This window comes from Phacochoerus africanus, chromosome 1 (assembly GCF_016906955.1).
Source record: "Phacochoerus africanus isolate WHEZ1 chromosome 1, ROS_Pafr_v1, whole genome shotgun sequence".
Classification (NCBI taxonomy): Eukaryota; Metazoa; Chordata; class Mammalia; order Artiodactyla; family Suidae; genus Phacochoerus; species Phacochoerus africanus.
The window spans coordinates 34,137,151-34,156,637 of NC_062544.1; positions in this window are offsets into that span (position 1 = coordinate 34,137,151).

Consider the following 19,487-nt stretch of genomic DNA (forward strand, 5'->3'; position numbering starts at 1 on the left):
AAGAATGTATATATATATATATATATATATATATATATATATATATATATGTATGACTGGGTAACTACGCTGTACAGCGGAAATTGACACAATGCTGTAAATCAACTCATAAAAAAAAAGACAGGCTCAAGGATGTGTTGAGCAACACAGGGGATATAGTCAATATTTTTTAAAATATGTAAATGGAGAGTAACATTTGAAAGTGTATAAAAGTTAAAAATTAAAAAATATAATAAAATAAAATAAAATATGGACTTAAGTTCCAAATTACCTTTATTCTTTTAAGTAAAATTATTAATTCTATTATACTACTCTAGGCTTTTTCTAGATTAGAAAACAGCTTTGTATATAAGTTTGTTTAGTTCCAAAGAAACTGACTTCTGACAAAGGATTATAAAGCTACTAGTTGTGATGGCTAGGAATTCCTATCAGTCAATCAAACGACTGGTTAGCTCATTATGCTTATGTTGAAACTGCCCAAAAGGATGGAAATGGGGGAGAGTGACTGAATTTAGACAGCAGTCCTATTACCTTTTTTAAATGACCAAAATTTGTTTCACCTGATTACACCTATTCAATGTGAAAACAAGTCCAAAGAATTTGAAATGCACTGTCAAAAATATCACATGTACCCTGGACCAAATATGAATTGAAATCATTTGTGTTGGATTATGGTTCCACATGAGCTATCAGAGAATGTCACAGCAATTTTGGTAGACAGGTGAAAAAAGTTCTTAAAGCAAGATTTATCTTTTTCCTTCTTTAAAAACAGTAGACAGGAGTAAACCCACGTCCACATCTCAGATGGCCCTTGGTCTTAGGGCTGGCTACTCACTGAAACGAAATGTCAGAGAGAAAAATGTGGGGCACAGTTCCAAAAGATGAGAGTGAGGAAACAAAAGGAAATTTCTGATAGAAATAGGGACTGACAATTTCCCATCCTTAAATGAAACCTGCAGACCACCCACGTGGCAGGGCTTTTCCAACTCTAAAAGAAGGGGCCACCCTGAATCTAAGCATTTATGTTAAGTATCTAAAAATAACATGTGGGGGCTGAGTTATTTAAACTTCCTATTCTGGTAGATTCTTTTTCCATATCTTTATTAAGCAATGCATCCTTTAGGAGGAGATGGTTCCAGAGACTCTGTGAATGTTTTGGCTGTTTCCAACTGTTAACTCTAATCTCTTCTCTCCTGGCAAGCCAGGTACCTCAAGGCTGCTGTTGTCCAAGGGGAGAAAATCTCTTACTCCAGCTGCAAATTTGTGGCTGAAGGGCATTTGTCTGCAATGAGGCTCTCACGTGAGTTGGTGTTAGGCCCCAAGGGTGAAATTAAAAACCCCAGCTAAAGTCTGGAGTTGAAGCAGAGGGGGAGCATTGAGAATACAGACATATAGACCAATGGAACAGAAGAGAGAATCCAGAAATAAACCTAGACACCTATGGTCACTTAATCTTTGATAAAGGATGCAAGAATATAAAATGGGAAAAAGACAGTCTTTTTAGTAGGTGGTGCTAGGAAAATTGGACAACTGCATGTAAATCAATGAAACTGGAACACACCCTCACGCCATGCACAAAAATAAACTCAAATTGGCTGAAAGACTTCAACGTAAGGCAAGATACCAGCAAACTCCTAGAAGTGAACATAGGCAAAACATTCTCTGATATCAACTGTACAAATGTTTTCTTAGGTCATACACCCAAGAAACAGAAATAAAAGCAAAAATAAACCAACGGGACCTAATCAAATGGAAAAGCTTTTGCACAGCAAAGGAAAACATTAAAAAAAAAAGGCAACCTACAGAATGGGAGAAAATACTTTCAAATGATACAACTAACAAGGGCTTAATCTCTAAAATATACCAGCATGGAGTTCCCGTCGTGGCACAGTGGTTAACAAATCCGACTAGGAACCATGAGGTTGCGGGTTCGGTCCCTGCCCTTGCTCAGTGGGTTAAGGATCCAGCATTGCCGTGAGCTGTGGTGTAGGTTGCAGACGCGGCTCGGATCCCGCGTTGCTGTAGCTCTGGCGTAGGCCGGTGGCTACAGCTCCGATTCAACCCCTAGCCTGGGAACCTCCATATGCCACGGGAGTGGCCCAAGAAATAGCAACAACAACAACAACAACAACAAAAGACAAAAGACAAAAAAAATAAAATAAAATAAAATAAAATAAAATATACCAGCAACTTATACAACTCAACACCAAAAAAACCAACAACCCAACTGAAAAATGGGCAAAACACCTGAATAGACATTTCTCCAAAGATATACTGATGGCCAATAAGCACATAAAAAATGTTCAACATCCCTGATTATTAGAGAAATCCAAATCAAAACTAGTATAAGGTACCACCTCCCACCAGTCAGAATGACCATCATTAACAAGTCAACAAATAACAAATACTGGAGATGGTATAGAGAAAAACGGTACCCTCCTACACTGTCGGTGGGACTATAAACTGGTGCAACCATTATGGGAAACAGAATGGAGATATCTCAGAAAACTTAACGTAGAACTACCATATGACCCAAAAATCCCACTTTTAGGTATATATCTGGACAAAACTTACCTTGAAAAAGACACATGCACCCACATGTTCATTGCAGCACTATTCACAATAGCCAAGACATGGAAACAACCTAAATGTCCATTGACAGAAGATGGATAAAGAAGATATGGTATATATACACAATGGAATACTACTCAGCCATAAAAAATGCCATTTGCAGCAACATGGATGGATTTAGAGACTCTCACACTAAGTGAAGTAAGTCAGAAGAGAAAGACAAATACCATATGATATCACTTATATCTGGAATTTAATATGTGGCACAAATAAACTAACTCATGGACTCGGAGAACAGACTTGTGGTTGCCATGGGGGAAGGAGGGATGGACTGGGAGTTTGGGGTTAATAGATACAAACTGTTGCATTTGGAGTGGATAAACAATGAGACTCTGCTGTATAGCACAGTGAACTATATCTAGTCACTTATGATGGAACATGATGGAGGATAGATAATGTGAGAAAAAGAATGTATATATATGTGTGATTGGGTCACTTTGTTGTACATTAGTGCAATTACTTATTTCTAAAGTCAATTTTGCAAACAAAAAATAATTAAATAAACAGCAAAAAAAAAATTGACAGAACACTGTAAACCAACCATAATGGAAAAAATAAAATAATTATTTTTAAAAAAAAAGCAGTACCACAGCAAAGCAAAGCACATAGGAGCTGGCCTAGAGGGATTCATGAGAGGCTGGCCATGCTCACAGATTCTTTTCAATTACTCCCAGCCTTCCTCTGCTTTGGACATCAGTTCAATTTGGCATCCCATCAAAACCTGAGAACCTCTGGGGTGAGACATTATACCACATCCTATGCATGTCAGATTCCTCTACATAGCTTGAGGTCAAAATTAAAGACCAGAAAGAATGGTCTGTTTCTCTGTACACAGCTGAAAACATAACATATCTTAGGCCAATATTTATATAATAAAAAATTAAACCTCCAACAGAATTGAATAATGCTAATAATAGAAGGTGTGTTCTCTTTTTTTGAAAAAGTACTGATTCTTACACGTGTGTGTGCGTTAGCTTGTTAACCTCTAACACCAACCTTCGAATGAAATTTTGCTATTCAGTCCATTACACAAATAAGAAAAACTGAAAACAGAGAAGTGAAGATGTAAGTTAAGCAATTTGCTTAAAAACATACAACTTGACACATAGCTGCAATTTAAACCAGATTCTTCTGACCTCAAAATCTTAAACTTTCTAAATTTATTAATGAAATTTCCAAAAGGGATCAAGACAAAAAACTTTTAATCCTAAAGCATGTATAGGACAGTTTAATAATACAGAGGCTCCCACTGAATGTCTTTCCATTTTATTAATACCCTTCCAAAGATGGTCTAACCAACATGTGGTTATTTTTAAAGACCCAAAGCTTTTGGCATGACATTTACTAGCAAGAAATTTTTTTTTGAACACTGTGCTTATGGTTTGTGGCTGTGTTAACCCTCTCCACTCTAGGAGTACTCTTCAAAGAAACAAAATAGATTTCAACTGTTTCTACACTGAAAAAGGATTGCATGGTACATTAAAAGAAGGCAAAATAATACTATGTTTTTTACCCATGGTAGATAATGTGACAAAGCACTGGTTTATTCTCCTATAGTTTTGCAAGTCATTTCAATTACTGGAATTTTTGCAAGTAAAAGCTCCTTTTCTTTGTTAGAGTGTAAATAATCTCAGTAGGTATTTACTAAGGATAGAATGAAATGACCATTAGGCAATTATTCAGAAAAACCCTCCTAATGTGGGTCTTTTTCCTATAATCAATTAAATGGATAACTTGTCCTAAAGTGAATCTATCTGAAATCATTAGTTGATGTAGCTTCAATAATTCTCTCAGTTTCTTTCCCATTTAAAGATCCCTTACTCCTCCAGTGCCACCAGACACTATCCTAGTAGTCCCCAAAAAACTCCATATGAGAATCAAACATGATTTTCAAAATTTTACAGAACAAAAATCTGGCTTTTTAGGATCATTACATTATAGACTGCACCTACTCCACTAACAACATAAGCAGAGTTCTCCACCAGACTCTTGCCTTTCCTTAGGCCCCAAGTGTTGAAATAAACAGAACATTGAAAAAGCACTGCTGTTTCAGCACTCTACATTTATATCATCACGTTTCCCTCTCGCGACTAGCTCAGATTGACTGCTATCCCCAACTGGAGAGTTCCGTTTATCTTTTACTGTCACTGTAGCGAGGGGGGAAATTTGATTGTGTCTCGCTGGAATATAAAGTAAAAACTGTTTAATCATTTAAGACTCTATAACAGAAAGGGAGATAGGCAAATTCTAGCTCGTTCAAGAAAAAGAGATGTCCTTGAGTTCGGTTTACAAAGAATATTTCATCCCTCCTAAAAGAGCAAGAGCCCAGGTCAGTGGGTTGGAGAAGAAAGGAATCAGGGTCAAGAGATCTACCTCCCACTGGTTAACATGCCACCCACCTAGGGAGGTTCTCAGCTTTTTTCAAAGGTGAGTTTTCCTCCAGGTGAGCAGTATGCTTGAGGGCAGAGTCTGTAGTGTGAAAAAAATGCACTCAAATTCTGGTTTTATCTACTGCATAACTTAAACAAATTACCTTGTTTCTTTAAACAGAGCCCCAGATATGTAATGACATGATAATAGTAATATCTAAATTACCTTGTTTCTTTAAACAGAGCCCCAGATATGTAATGACATGATAATAGTAATATCTACTGAGTTGTCCAGAGAATAAAATGAGGCAACACAGGTAAGTGTTTAATATGGTACCAGGCAGGCAGTTGGCATTTATAAAGCATTATTACTTTCTTATTATTTTTCCACACAAAGCCCTTAGGGCTAAGAAATGTTTCTAAAACCTAGTAAATTTGGAGGGTTTACAGGCAGAACTAATGGTAAAGTTATACCAAGGTACTCAGACAAATGTATTGACATTTTACATAAACATGGAGTTTTATTATCCTCTACCTGTTATATCTTCTGTAGTTCTGTCCGTTTTTATTAATTATCTTCTTTGAAGTAAAATTATATACATTCCTATTACATCTGAATGAATTATGATGTTCCAAGGTCTTTCCTTAGATGAGAAATTTCAAATCCCACCATTTAACTTAAATATCAGTAAAGGCACATTTTCATTTTTGTTAAAAAGTGAGCAGAGAATAAATTCACAAATGTATTCAAATTTATTTCAAAGATTCCATGTCTCATTACTGTCATGAGTACTACCAAAGTCCTATACAGACTATGATAGAAAACAGCGTGAGATAGTATCAAACATTTAGGGGATTTTGATAGCACTGGTGGGTCAAGAATCACTTAAATTTATCAGAACAGTCATGTCAAAAACAGTTTCATTCATCACAGCCATACGTTTTACTGACTCTCCATTAATGGCTTGTGCTTACAAAGGTCAAACACTCAGCCGTTTTCTATTTATGATGCGCAAGATGTTGAAGGCTGTAAACACTCAAGAGGGAGAAATTATTCTAGGTGGTCTTGGTAGGGGGAAGAGGACAGAATTAGGAATGACAAAGCACAGGGGAAGAAAGGCAAACCTTAATCTGAGAACAGAAAGCTTTTCTAACTCACCAAAAACTAAATGATATGGACCAAAGAAGAGTGAAGAAAACCAATAAGGCAAAATGACTCATTGAGGCCAAAAGAAGAATTTTCATTCCTCAAGCATCATTAATGTAATTTTTAGCTGAAAGCAAGAGCACTGTAAAATAAATAATAGCACATTTACTTTACTGTGAGTGCAAAAGGAACCGAATAACCAAAAGGGAGCATGTATATTTTAAATCATGACTTTCACAGCAGGCTTGGAAACCTCGGGAGATGTGACAATCCACAAGGGAACCAGGGCAATGGCCCACAAGAATCTCAACTTTTCTCCTGTCCATTCTCTGGCTTAGGATGGTGAACACCTCAGCCAAATGAGACCGGGAAGCCGGGGGATCTTTTTCTAGAAGTAATATTTTGGATGCGTAGATCATGAATCATTCCAAAACTGGCAGCAGAAGCGTGAAGAATTTGAAAAGGCACAAGGAGAGCCATGCAGCCAGCACTGATGCATCAAAGAGAAGGGAACCCAGAGGGCTGAAGGATGGCCAGAGGGCAGTCAGAAACTAGTGCAGAAGGGGAAGCCAGAATTGCTCTGGGAGAAAAGAGCGAGGCAAGGCATGATGTGAAAGCATTCCAGAGAGACCCAGAGCTGAGTGTCTGCCCTGATTTAAAAGAGAAATTTTCTTATTCTATTCTTTTTTTTTTTTTTTGGCTTTTTTTGCTATTTCTTTGGGCCACTCCCGCTGCATATGGAGGTTCCCAGGCTAGGGGTTGAATCGGAGCTGTAGCCACCGGCCTACGCCAGAGCCACAGCAACCGGGATCCGAGCCGCGTCTGCAACCTGCACCACAGCTCATGGCAACGCCGGATCGTTAACCCACTGAGCAAGGGCAGGGACCGAACCCGCAACCTCATGGTTCCTAGTCGGATTCATTAACCACTGCGCCACGACGGGAACTCCATTATTCTATTCTTATTCTATTGAAATGATGTCTTTATGTGGGAAAATAATAAGAAAGTAATAGTGCTTTATAAATGCCAACTGCATGCCTGGTACCATATTAAACACTTACCTGTGTTGCCTCATTTTATTCTCTGGAAATTCTATGCAATAAATATTATTACTATCTTGTCATTACATATCTGGGGCTCTGGTTAAAGAAATAAGGTAATTTGTTTTGTGGTAGGGCAGGCAAAGAATCCAGTGTTGTCACTGCGGCTTAGGTTGCTGCTGTGGTGCAGGTTTGATCCCTGGCCTGGGAACTTCCATATGTAGCAGGGGTGGCAAAAAAAAAAAAAATAGGTCTTTGATATTAGGCTCATCCCTTCCTCCCTGCTCTACCCTGCCCCAACTTCCCCAGGTAAAGTTTGTTTGGTGCTGGAAGAAAAGATAGTATAATTAGAGTTGCTGATGGAATTCTTAGTGCTTTTGGATGGGCATAATTAAGACTCACCAAATGAGTAAGAGGAGGGAAGATGGGGTGATGAGGCCAGGGAGTATGTGAGGAAGAATGCTGAGTATGAGAGAGAGGTGGTAGGGAGGCTTTAGAAACTATAAAGAGAAGGGAAGGATGAGAGTGAACTTCAAGGGTATAAGGGGAAGTGTCAGGATGACCTGCTGAGCTTGAGGATCTTGGGACATTTCCAGACATAAAACATATGGATAAGGAAATAAACCATACCAATTCCTATGGCTAAAATGAAAAAGACTTCTCCATTTCCTGTGAAAAAACTGGAGCCTACACAAAACACTAGTGGTGACCGTGTTTGGTTTTCTCTACAAATCCTCTACTATAAAACATGAGTCTTAAATAATCTTGAAGTTTTAATTTGCAGGCTCAGTAAAGTTGGAAAAGAGCTTCCTCTGTCTTAATTTAAGAATTCTTAATTCTCAGAGTTGGGACTATGGAAGTCAACTAGGCCAGCTCTTATCAGATTCTTAGAAACCGTGTCTCCTGATGAGTCAACACCTCCCATAGGAATCTGTTAAGCAATGTGTCCATGTATTCCCAGTGGGGTGATATCTCAAAAAGCCAGAGTCTGATATTGAGAAATGTGGATTTCACATCCCAGCTCTCTCAGCATGTTAATGAGCAATCACACGAAATCCTGGAACTCTCTTGCCACTAATAATGATCCATGCATTTAGATAGCACTTGCAAGTTTGCCAAAGCCATTGTCATCAATGTTCTCATATGATCTTCTCTGTAGACGCAACAGGGATTATATTTCCCACTTTTCAGGTTCAAATACTAGCAGAACTCAAAATTTATGAAACTTGCTTAGGGTCACACCATTAATAAGGTCTTCTAACACCAATTTATTTCTGCAAATGTACAAAAGCACTTGCTAAAGTAAGTTTTATTTCAAATTGTTAAAGTATATAGTACTTAAGAAATTTCCAATAAAATGGATAATTAAGAGTATGCTAACACAAGCGTACCATAATCTGATCAGACATATTTCGCTTCTCTCAGTTTGTGTATGTAAAGTATTCAAAAATCTGTACACTGTGAATCTACTTCCTCTTATTACTATACGAAAATTATGCTATTCATAACACATTATTTTAGGAAAAAAGTTTCTGAATGAAGTATCTACAGAATTCAAGGTATTCTGCTCATGATAAAGGCACATATGTTCCATAAATCCAAATCCAAGCCTTGCATTCCCTAATAGAAAAGATCTTGCCCACTGAAAGAGAGAAATCAGTGCAATTGTTAGGCACACAGACTCTGGTATCAGTCTGCCCTAAATTTAAAGTCTGATGACAACACTTAGTAGATGTCTGATGTTGAACTAGTTAATCATTTGTGCCAACATTTTCTAATCTATAAAATGGGAATAAAATAGTACTGACCTATTGGAATATTTGAGAATCCAATGAATTAATATCTTTAAGGTATTTAGAACCATACTTGATATATAGTAAGCCCTATATGAATGAGTTATTCCTATTTTCTGTCCACCAAGCACTATGTACTAGGTGCACTGGCGTTTATCCAATTCACAAAATAACTCTGTGGGATAGGTATCATTACATTATATCAAAGCAGAGAAAAAGCCTCAAAGAAGTCCAGGAATTACCATGTCACATAGCTAATAAAAGGCACAGTCAAGCTTCAGCCTAGCCTCTCCAGGTCTCATTGCCCTCAATACAAATTTCCATCTAAATAGAGAGAGGAGTGGGGTACAGGTCATCATGGCTGCTATGTGTTCTCCTTACAAATACGGACTCACATTTCAGGGCTCCATTCTACAAATCTATAAGTATTCACTTAAAAGCAATTTTTTTATGATTTCTATTTTTTCCATTATAGTTGATTTATATGTTCTGTCAATTTCTACTACACATCAAAGTGACCCATATATACACACACATATATTTTTTCTCACATTATCCTCCATCATGTTCCATCACATGTGACTAGATACAGTTTCCCAATTGAAAAATGAGGAAAAGACCTGAATAGACATTTCTCCAAAGAAAATATACTGATGACCAACAAGCACATGAAAAAATGCTTAACATCACTGATTGTTAGAAAAAATGCAAATGGAAACTACTATGAGGTCCCACCTCACACCTGTCAGAATGGCCATCATTAACAAGTCAGCAAATAACAAATGCTGGAGAGGGTGTGGGGAAAAGGGAAACCTCCTACTCTGTTGGTGGGGATGTAAATTGGTACAACCACTATGGAAGACAGTATGGAGGCACCTCAGAAAACTAAAAGTAATTTTTTAACAAATGAAGTCTCTTAAATAAATTCATATCAGTTTTACCCAAGTTAATAAGTCACACAGTGACATGTTGCAAATGTGCAGGATCTTATATTTTACCAAACATTTTCATAGATAATAGCTCATTTAATTTTCACAGGTAATGATCACTGTCTACATTTTATAGTTGGAACAACAGGTGCAGAGTTGTTGGATCATTCTGTTATTTCTAGGCTGCAGGGTTAGGGAAACTGAATCTGAGTGTACAAGTTTTTCCTCTGCACACTTTTATCTCTGCTAATTTATACTTATTTGCTGTTTTTACTTTTCCCTGAAAAAAATTACTGTGATGCTACTAACCAGACTAGCCATCACTAAGCCACTCACCAAAATGCATCCTATTTTACCTGCAATAGGAAATACCCTACGCAAGCAAGATACACATAATCTATCAGAACCACTTTAATTCTATGATGAAGGTCCCCTGTATAGCACAGCTTATTCCTTAAGTGGCTTCTCTGGTGAGCACTAATGGAACCTAAAGTGGAAAACAACACAATATGATTTAATAATTACCATTGAATAGAGTTTTTAAAATAAACTTTCTTTTGTGTGACTAAAAATTGCATTTCTCCATCTATAGCCATTAAAAATGTGGTCATGTTCAACCCTGCCCCAAAGTGAGAAAGGGGGTAGGAAATGTATGTGTATATAGTGTCTTTCAAAGTTCTTATATAAGAACTTTTAGGAACAGCAATGTGGAATTAGGGTGTTTTAATATTTAACTGGAAAGGGAACTGTGGAACCAGCCATGTTTTTGCCTCCTGATTACTCTATCCCAGGAAAAAGATCTAAAGGAGCTTCTCTGAAATTTTACTTTGACAAAATTTCAAAAATACCCTCTCCAAATTGCTACTCAGCAGAAAGAAATCACCAGTTTCAGTTCACTTGGGAACTATAAACTCAGAAATTAGGAGAAAAAGCTTTGCATCAACTGATTTGAGTTGGGTGATGCAATTAAACAATTTCATTGGAATATTTCAGAGCTGCATTTCTAAGTAGAAAGTAAAAAATAAATAAGATGCCATGGTATTTATCACTTCTCTAAGAACTTTAGAGAAGTCATATTTTACACCCTCAGGGGAACAAATGTCCATTCAGGAGCTCATTCTGACATCCAAGAACAAAGTGTTTCCAGGACTAGCTTCAAAGGGAACCACATGAGCAGGGTTTATAAAGCTTTATAACCAAAAATATTTCAAATCAATAACTATCTTAAATCAATTATACCGACCAATACCACTAGCTAGGCAATGAAAGTGAAAATAATCCAGTTTTTTCAGGTCCATTATTCCTCCTTTCATAAGCTGGAAAAAAATCATATTATTAACTGTGATTCTATTGAGACTGGAGTACTTAGAAGTCTTCACTAAGACTGTGTGTACTTTACATGGGCCAAAATAGGAGCAGTGCGAGGGAAGGGTTCTCTTGGACTGATTCAGTTCAAGTTACTTGCTTTAGCGTTTAATTAATGACCTGGTGACATGTTTTGAAAACAGCAATGTTTCTAAGTCCCCGAGCAATGTCAAATCCAAGACTTCCTTCTCACTGCAGCCAGGGTTGAGCTTAAACTCCAAGCCCCACAGATACTGAGGAGACAAGCCTTCTGTTATGGCAGCTAAAAATGTATGCTCATCCCAGTGACTAACTGTCAGGAAACAAAGAAACAAAACATAGGAAAGGTGAGAGAGGAAGAGTCCTAAGCCTAAATAACTGGGTAAGCTTGTCCCAACCACAATAAACAGCAGATTATTTGAAACCATTCTTACAAGGCTCCTTACATCCCTCATGATGAGGGAATAACTAAACGTAAAAGAAGAGGACTTGCAGAGGTACAGTAGCAGTGTCACAAAAGAGCAGAGGGTGAAAAAAAAAGGAAAAACTGCTGGTTAAAAAAAAATTTTATGCAGTGCATTCTCTTTTGTGTTCTACAAACACAAGAATTCTAACACCACTGTATCAAAAGTATGCTTAATCCATTATTAACCTAAAATATACTTTATATCAGGAAAATACAAAGCATGTGTTAAATTATATGTGCCTTTTGGTAACTTGAGCATCCAGTTGGTTGCACAGTTTCCTCCTTCTTCCACCTACCTTGTTGGTCTGAGCCAATAATGTTACTACTGACTGACGAAAGGAAAAAGGTCACCGGAAATCTTTCCCTCCAAATCCTTTACACAGACAAATACCATATGATATCACTTATTTGTAGAATCTAAAATACGGCACAGAGGAACCTATCTATAGAACAGAAACAGTCTCACAGACATGGGGAGCAGACTCGCAGTTGCCAAGGGGGAGGGGGAGGAAGTGGGATGGACTGGGCCTTTGGGATTAATAGATGCAAACTATTACATTTAAGAGTCTCATGCTCTACCAATGGAGCTAGCCGGGCAGGTAATAGATGCAAACTATTACATTTAGAATGGATAAGCAAGGAGGTCCTGTGGCATAGCACAGGGAACTATATCCAATCACTTGTGACAGAACATGATGGAAGGTAATGTGAGCAGGAAAGTGTGTATATATGTATGACTGTCACTTTGCTGTACAACAGAAATTGACAAAACATTATAAATCAACTATAATAATTTTTTTAATTTTAAGAAAAGAAAAGAAAAATCATTTTCTCACTTGGGAGGCATATACACACACATAAACCCACTCTAAATCTATTTTTTAAACTAATTACAGCTCACGCGATCTCTATTTACAAAACAACAATGTGTATTCACTACAACTCCTTTCGCTATTCTTTTCTCTCTAACTCTTGCCTAATTACCTCAGTAAAACCTCTCATTTTCTTTTACTTATATAGGCAAACAACAACACATTCTTGTTTTGAAGTTTTAGAAGTATGAAAGCATTACTACTAGCACAACTATATCAAATAAGAAAAAAAGCCTTTAAATTTTAAACAAAATTAAGTGTAATACTTTATCTCTAAAACCCTTAAAATTACTCAAAAACCTAAAATCTTCTCTAAAGTTTCTATCTATATACTCCCTCATACTCCTTTTCCTTAAGCACAATCATCTAAGGGTAAAATACAGTAACTGGTTTTTCTTTTTAGCAATATTGCAGCAGCACTGCTCTTTTTCTCTTATTTTATTGCAAATGTGCATATTCAGCTAGTTCATGGCTTTAAAAGACCATGGATTTGCCTGGAAATTTAACTACTCTTTATAAAAACATTCCTACAAAGAAATATATTTCAGATACTTCAATTTCAAAATAATTGCCAAACAGAACTTGTTCAAAAGATGCAAAATACCAACTTAAAGAATCTTATAGAGTGCACTATGCATTATGGACTAGCAAAAATGTGAAACCCCCAAATGGGCTTGCTTTTTCATTCATGGTCATCAAGAACTACAGTGAAAGGCAGGGTGGTATGGTAGTAAACAATGCAGGCTTTGTGGCCAGATGGCCCATATCCAAAGCTTAGCTCTGCCACATACTAGTTGGGAAAACTTGAGCAAGTCAGTTATTCTTAGTGCCTAAGCTTCTTCATCTCTAAAACAGGAATAATAATATTTATGTCACAGAAATGCAACAAGAATTTAATGATTCATCCATATAAAGTCCACAGAACAATTCTTTGTAGAAAGTGAACCTTCAATAAACATTTGGGTCCATTACTATGATTATTACTATATCAGGCAGCACAATCTCCTCCTTTCCTGTGTCTTCCTACTACAGCTTACATGGAAATGGGTACATCAGGGAGCTCAAAGAAGATGTGATGATGCCCAGAGACCCATGTATGTGGTGTGTATGGTAAAGGCTAAGTTGTGAGGAGGAGCCTACAGAGTGGCTACTGCTGTCATCTAGAATTAATGATGGCTTGAATTAACCCAGCTGCAGTGGGAATATAAATAGGAAAATAGGGTCTAAAATTCAAAATGGGAACATTACTCTCTTCCAAACACTCATGCAAACACTGCTGATAAGGCACGGAAGCTGATCAGTAATAAAAACAAAAACAAAAAAATTTTTAGGTGAACAACGCTGCCATAATCCCAGGACCCTGCCTGCTTTCTAGAATCTTCAGGCCTCAGCTGACAAAGGAAGCTGGAGTATAGGATCCCTGAGGTCCCATGCAGTTCTTATGCAATACCATTTTTTGACAGAGCAATCACCAGTGTTACTCAGGTATTTTCCTTAATAAACACCAAGATGCCAGAGGCAAGATGGGGGCAGGCACTGACAGTCTCTGTAACATTTTACTTCTTCACAATGAGAACAATCTGAAGCAAATAGGGGAAAATATTAAGATTTGTTAAAGACAGAAAATGGAAATAGAGGTATCATTTCCTACTATCTGAACTGTCAGTATGTTTCAAACTTTTGGTAATTTAATTAATTAATTAAAAATTCAAATACAATCCAGAATGAACAGGCTCTAACATGTAGCAAAGATGAATAAAGATACATCCATGCTTTCCGATAACATTTATGTTTTAGATTCTAGGCATCTCTTTCCACTTGAGGGGACTGGCTCTAGATAGAGAGCGGGAGAGAAAAGGGATAAAAGGGGGTGAGGGAGTCAGTCGCCATCACTGTCTATGGAATGATGGGGTCAGATGGGGGCAAATGAGCCGTTCATAGAACAGTTCAAATGTCTTACAACACAAATCTCTTTATGTTCAGGCTCTAAAGTGCTTCAAGATTTGGGTCCCAGTAAGGACCCTACAAGTAAGTGCCTTCTGTCTAAAGGTCATATCATCTGAGAAATCTTCCTTCACTCCCCAGGCTAGTTAGCTGCTTCCCCTCTGGGCCAGTCACACTACAACAGCATGACCAACACACAGGATGGTGTTGAGAAGGCCCCAGTCATGTGATTGGTGAGATATTCAACACACATTGCTTAAGCACAGGAGTTCAAGGTAAATCTGCCCTTGACCCTGATTCCTTCCTTTTGCTCTCTAGGATTAGGCTGTTAAAGAGCCCTACCACCTTATCGAATAAGCATGAACATTCAGTAATGATTTACTGACCTTTTCCCCTAGAATATTTCACTTTCCCCATGCTCTAGTTCAGGGATTATCAAACCTAGGAAGACTGTCAGAGTTACTTGGGGAAAAAATTTAAATATACAGGCTCAAGGCTCCATACCTGACCCACTGAATCAGAATCTTCTCCTTTGGTGCCAGTTATCTCTAATTGCAGTGGAAATCGAACCCAGGTTCCATGCTCCTAGATGGACATTCTTTTACAAATTGTGGCTTACTGGTCATTCCCAAAGTTTGGAGGACTTGTACCTAAAGTTATATTTGTTTCTAAATCTCTACCCGCAGTCCCAGCAAATGTTTGATTAGGAAGATGACTCTATATGGCAGGAAAGCATGGAGATAGCAGGCAGAGGTCTCTAGTATGGGGAAACAGAAAGTAAGGAACACACATAATCCAGAAGCCTGGCTAGCTTTTGACCCGTGTCTAGATGCTGCACAGACTGATGTATAGCAACTAGCAGAGAGACGACAGTCAGGTAATCACAAACACCAGCTCTAGGGTCAGACATGACTGATTTTAAATTCCAATTCTACCACTTGGCAGCCATGTGACCTTTGGCAAGTTACTCAACTACTCTGTTTCCTCCTCAGTCAAATGGCAACCTTGCTCATAAGGTTGGTAGAGGGATTAAATAAATTAAAACCTTTAAAATTTTTAGAACAATGCCTAGGATATTGCAAGTGCTAACTGAATGTTAGCCACTGTTATTATTATCATTAACATTATTATTTGTCCTGCCATCCTATTCCTTGGACTAGAGTCTTCACTGCAGGAAATCCTTTCTCTTACAGATATGCAAACTAATTCATTCTGAAATTCCGTTCATCCTTCTGCTCCACAGTTCTGCTGTATTTTTACTTTTTTGGCAATTCCAGTGGCATGTGGAAGTTCCCAGGCCAGGAATCAAACCCACACCATAGTAGACATCCAAGCCACTACAGCAACAACACCTGATCCTTACACCATTGCACTAAAAGGGAACTCCTGTAATTTTAATGAGTGTACACCCATCTATATCAGCAGAGACAAAACTGACTGAACAAATAAGACAAACAGAGTAAGTCTCGAAAGTCTAACAGGACCTCATCAAGGCTGTACTGGGATGTACTTCCAATCATGTTAGAAAAGTCACTATTTGCTTGGATTATGAGCAAAGAACACATCCGCCAGCACCAAGACTCTTCCTGTGTAATCCTAGCCAATATTCCCCTGGAAGCAGCAGTACCACTATTTCCATTCATGGCCAATCAATTTGTAGGTGGACTAAAAAAGGATTTATTTAAAGATACATTGCTCAACTTTAAAATATCTTTGGTTCTGAGAGATGGAAAAATACAAGTAAAATGGTGCTACATGCATGAGGAAAATAAAAAAGTTATACCACAGACTCACAAATGTCACAAATCTCACTCTCATAGGGAATGTAGCTTATGTTAAAAATTTTTTCCCACATACTGCTAAACTCCCTTAAGATATGATGTCTCAAGCCACTGTCACTAGGAGAGAGGCAGAGTCACCAGGGAAGATATAAAGCCAGAAAAGATATTGCAAGAGTATTTCAGCGGCAAAAAGTGTCATGAATACTAAGTCTCAAAGAGAAAGCTGATAAAACCCGAAATGGGAAAATGGAAGAATATTGGAGGAAAAAGAGAGAAAAAACAAGAGACAGAAAATAAAAAAGAGACTGACAGAGAGAGACTGATATTCCCTTCTTGTCTATCTGCTCTTCTGTGACCTAGACTGATGATAACATGACTGCGCAAAGCACATGGTAAAAAGATAAATTTTCTTCCTCCAACTAATGTTCAGCTTGGCTCTCCATGTTATTTTCCTCCTGACTTAGGACTTGACCTCTGCCCAGCACCCCTTAAATGGTGGAGAACTGTGAACACTTAACTTCTCTTAACCATTCTCCTGCCAGGGAGAACAAAACCTTGAGAACACCCATGGTTGAAACAAGAGTGGGACAGGTTTATAATATTTATAGACACATTTGAGAGAAGTTTCTGAGGTTTCATATCCCTCAGTTTTTACAACAATGTTTTTACCTTCTTCCATAAAACAGGATTTGACTTAAGGGAAGATTAACCATCATGTCAACCAATTGGCCATAGCAGAATTTACTCAGGATTTGCACTGTTGTCCTTGACATCTTTCCTGCAGTGGAGTACACAACTCGTTTAGCTTTCCAATGGTTATTTGTAAACATGCCTAATGAGTTTAAAGTCTCTTTAGGCAAGACAAGTTACCAAAAAAAAAAAAATGGAGGAGTATTAGTAATTTACGACTATGAAAACAACAAACTGGAAACAACCTAAATGTCCATCGACAGATGAAAGGATTAAGAAGATGTGGTACACATACACAGTGAAACTCAGCCATAAAAAACAAACAAAATAATGCCATTTGCAGAAACATGGATGGAACTAGAGACTCTCATAATAAGTGAAATAAACCAGAAAGAGAAATCAAATGCCATATGATATCACTTACATTTGGAATCTAATATACAGCACAAATGAACCTATCTACAGGAAAGAAATGAACTCATGGACGTTAAGAACAGACTTGCAGTTGCCAAGAGGGAGTGGGATGGACTGGGAGTTTGGGGTAAGTAGCTGCAAATTATTGCATGTGGAGTGGATAAGCACAGGGAACTATATCCAGTCATTTGTGATGGAACATGATGGAGGATAATGTGAGAAAAAGAGTGTGTATATATACATATAACTGGGTCACTTCGCTGTACAGCAAAAATTGACAGAATATTGTAAATCGACTATAATAAAAAATTTAAAAAACTGTATGTTCCTCAGTTGTTTTCTAGTGTGAATTTAATAGATTTATAATGACTTTTGTAATTAATTAATATAAAATATCTTCCTATTTTAATTAATTGTCTGTATGTTTCTAATACGATTTTATTTGTAAATTATAACCATGAGAAGCAGAAGTAAGCTCATCTGGCTTCCTCATTCCACCTGACAGCTGGTTACTCCACAGCTTCTGAGGGTATCCCCACCAACCAGAACTAGAATGAAAATTATAAAGTATTGTAAACTGGACAAGTTTCCAGTGACTTCTGCACAATTCCTACCCTGGGTTTGGGTCTCATAGCTTTTCTAAATCCTTACAGGTTCATTCATGTGCAGTCTGAAGCTTGAAGAACAAGTAAACAACGTAACTTCCCTCTAGCTTGTCTTTAACCATTTCCTAACCTTCATACAAATACCTATGCCAGTATTACACTGATAGACCACATACACAGTTAAGTATCAATCTTAACTCTGTGTATGGATGTGCTCGTAAATAGATTTATTTTCCAGTCAGAAAATAACTGCAGCTACATTTTCATGTATCTTTGAAAGGCTTGTTTGAAAATGAACAAAAAGAAGAGAATCCAGCTGAGTAATCAATCATGGCCTAACATGGGAAAATAGCACTAAAAAAAACAGCAAAATATAGTGATAAAAGAGGAGGAATATACCATTTTTTGATAAGATGGTAAATCTATGTGGAAAAGAATATATACACATTTTCTTACAAACAAGTAAGAATTCCATTCACGCCGAATCCTCTCTCCAAAGTTTAGAGTTAAAGTCTCTTTAGGCAAGACAAGATACCAAAAAAAAAAAAAAATTACAACTATTAAAACAACAAACTGGAAAAAAGCTAAAAGTCTAAAGACTTTATGACTTGGGTGATTTTAAAGCAATAGGCTATACTGATGTATTCCCACCTTTATAAAATGGGAAAATAGCACTAAAAAATTAGCAAAATATAGTGATTGAAAGGAATAAAAGAGGAGAGATATAGCATTTTTTGATAAGAAGGTGAATCTATGTGTGAAAGAAAATACACATTTTCTTACGTACAAGTAAGCCAATGTTAAAAGATCAAAATGTTCCCTTTGGTTTTGCTCTCCTCTTGTACTCATTTAGATTTATAGTGTTTTCTCATTTCTAAGGAATTATCCCTTTATTGACTCTTGCCCTCAATTCTCACATTTCCAAAATAAACATTAAGTAACCCACCACACTTCCATATTCTTATATAGAAAGGGCTTAAGTAGCAGATCAGACATAAGAGGGTGTCTACTAAAAGCTCACGCCAAATCCTCTTTCCAAAGTTGAATGAAAAAAGAAAATGTCCATTGAGCCAGGACCAAAATGCCACAAAAGCATATTTTATATTTAAGTGAGCTCAGCCAAGCATCTATTCTTTCAGAGTTCCCAGGCAGAGGCCAGCACACGGCCTAATCGTTGGACTAGCAGAATAGTTGGTCCCTGCCCCAAGACACCACCCAGCAGAACCTGCCAACATGTCTGAGATTCCATTAAAAACACATTCCCTCAGGTTAAAATACTGCCTATTCCTAAATAACCTCTTTTTAAATTAATCCCCTTTTAAATTCTAAATGTTGGGAAAGATAATAAAATAATATATTATTTATCTACAAGCCCATTTTGTAAATAATGAATGTCCTGGCTCTTTTCTGCCCTGATTAGAAAAGATTCCCAGGGTCTGTATTTATTCCCAGGCTTCTCAAG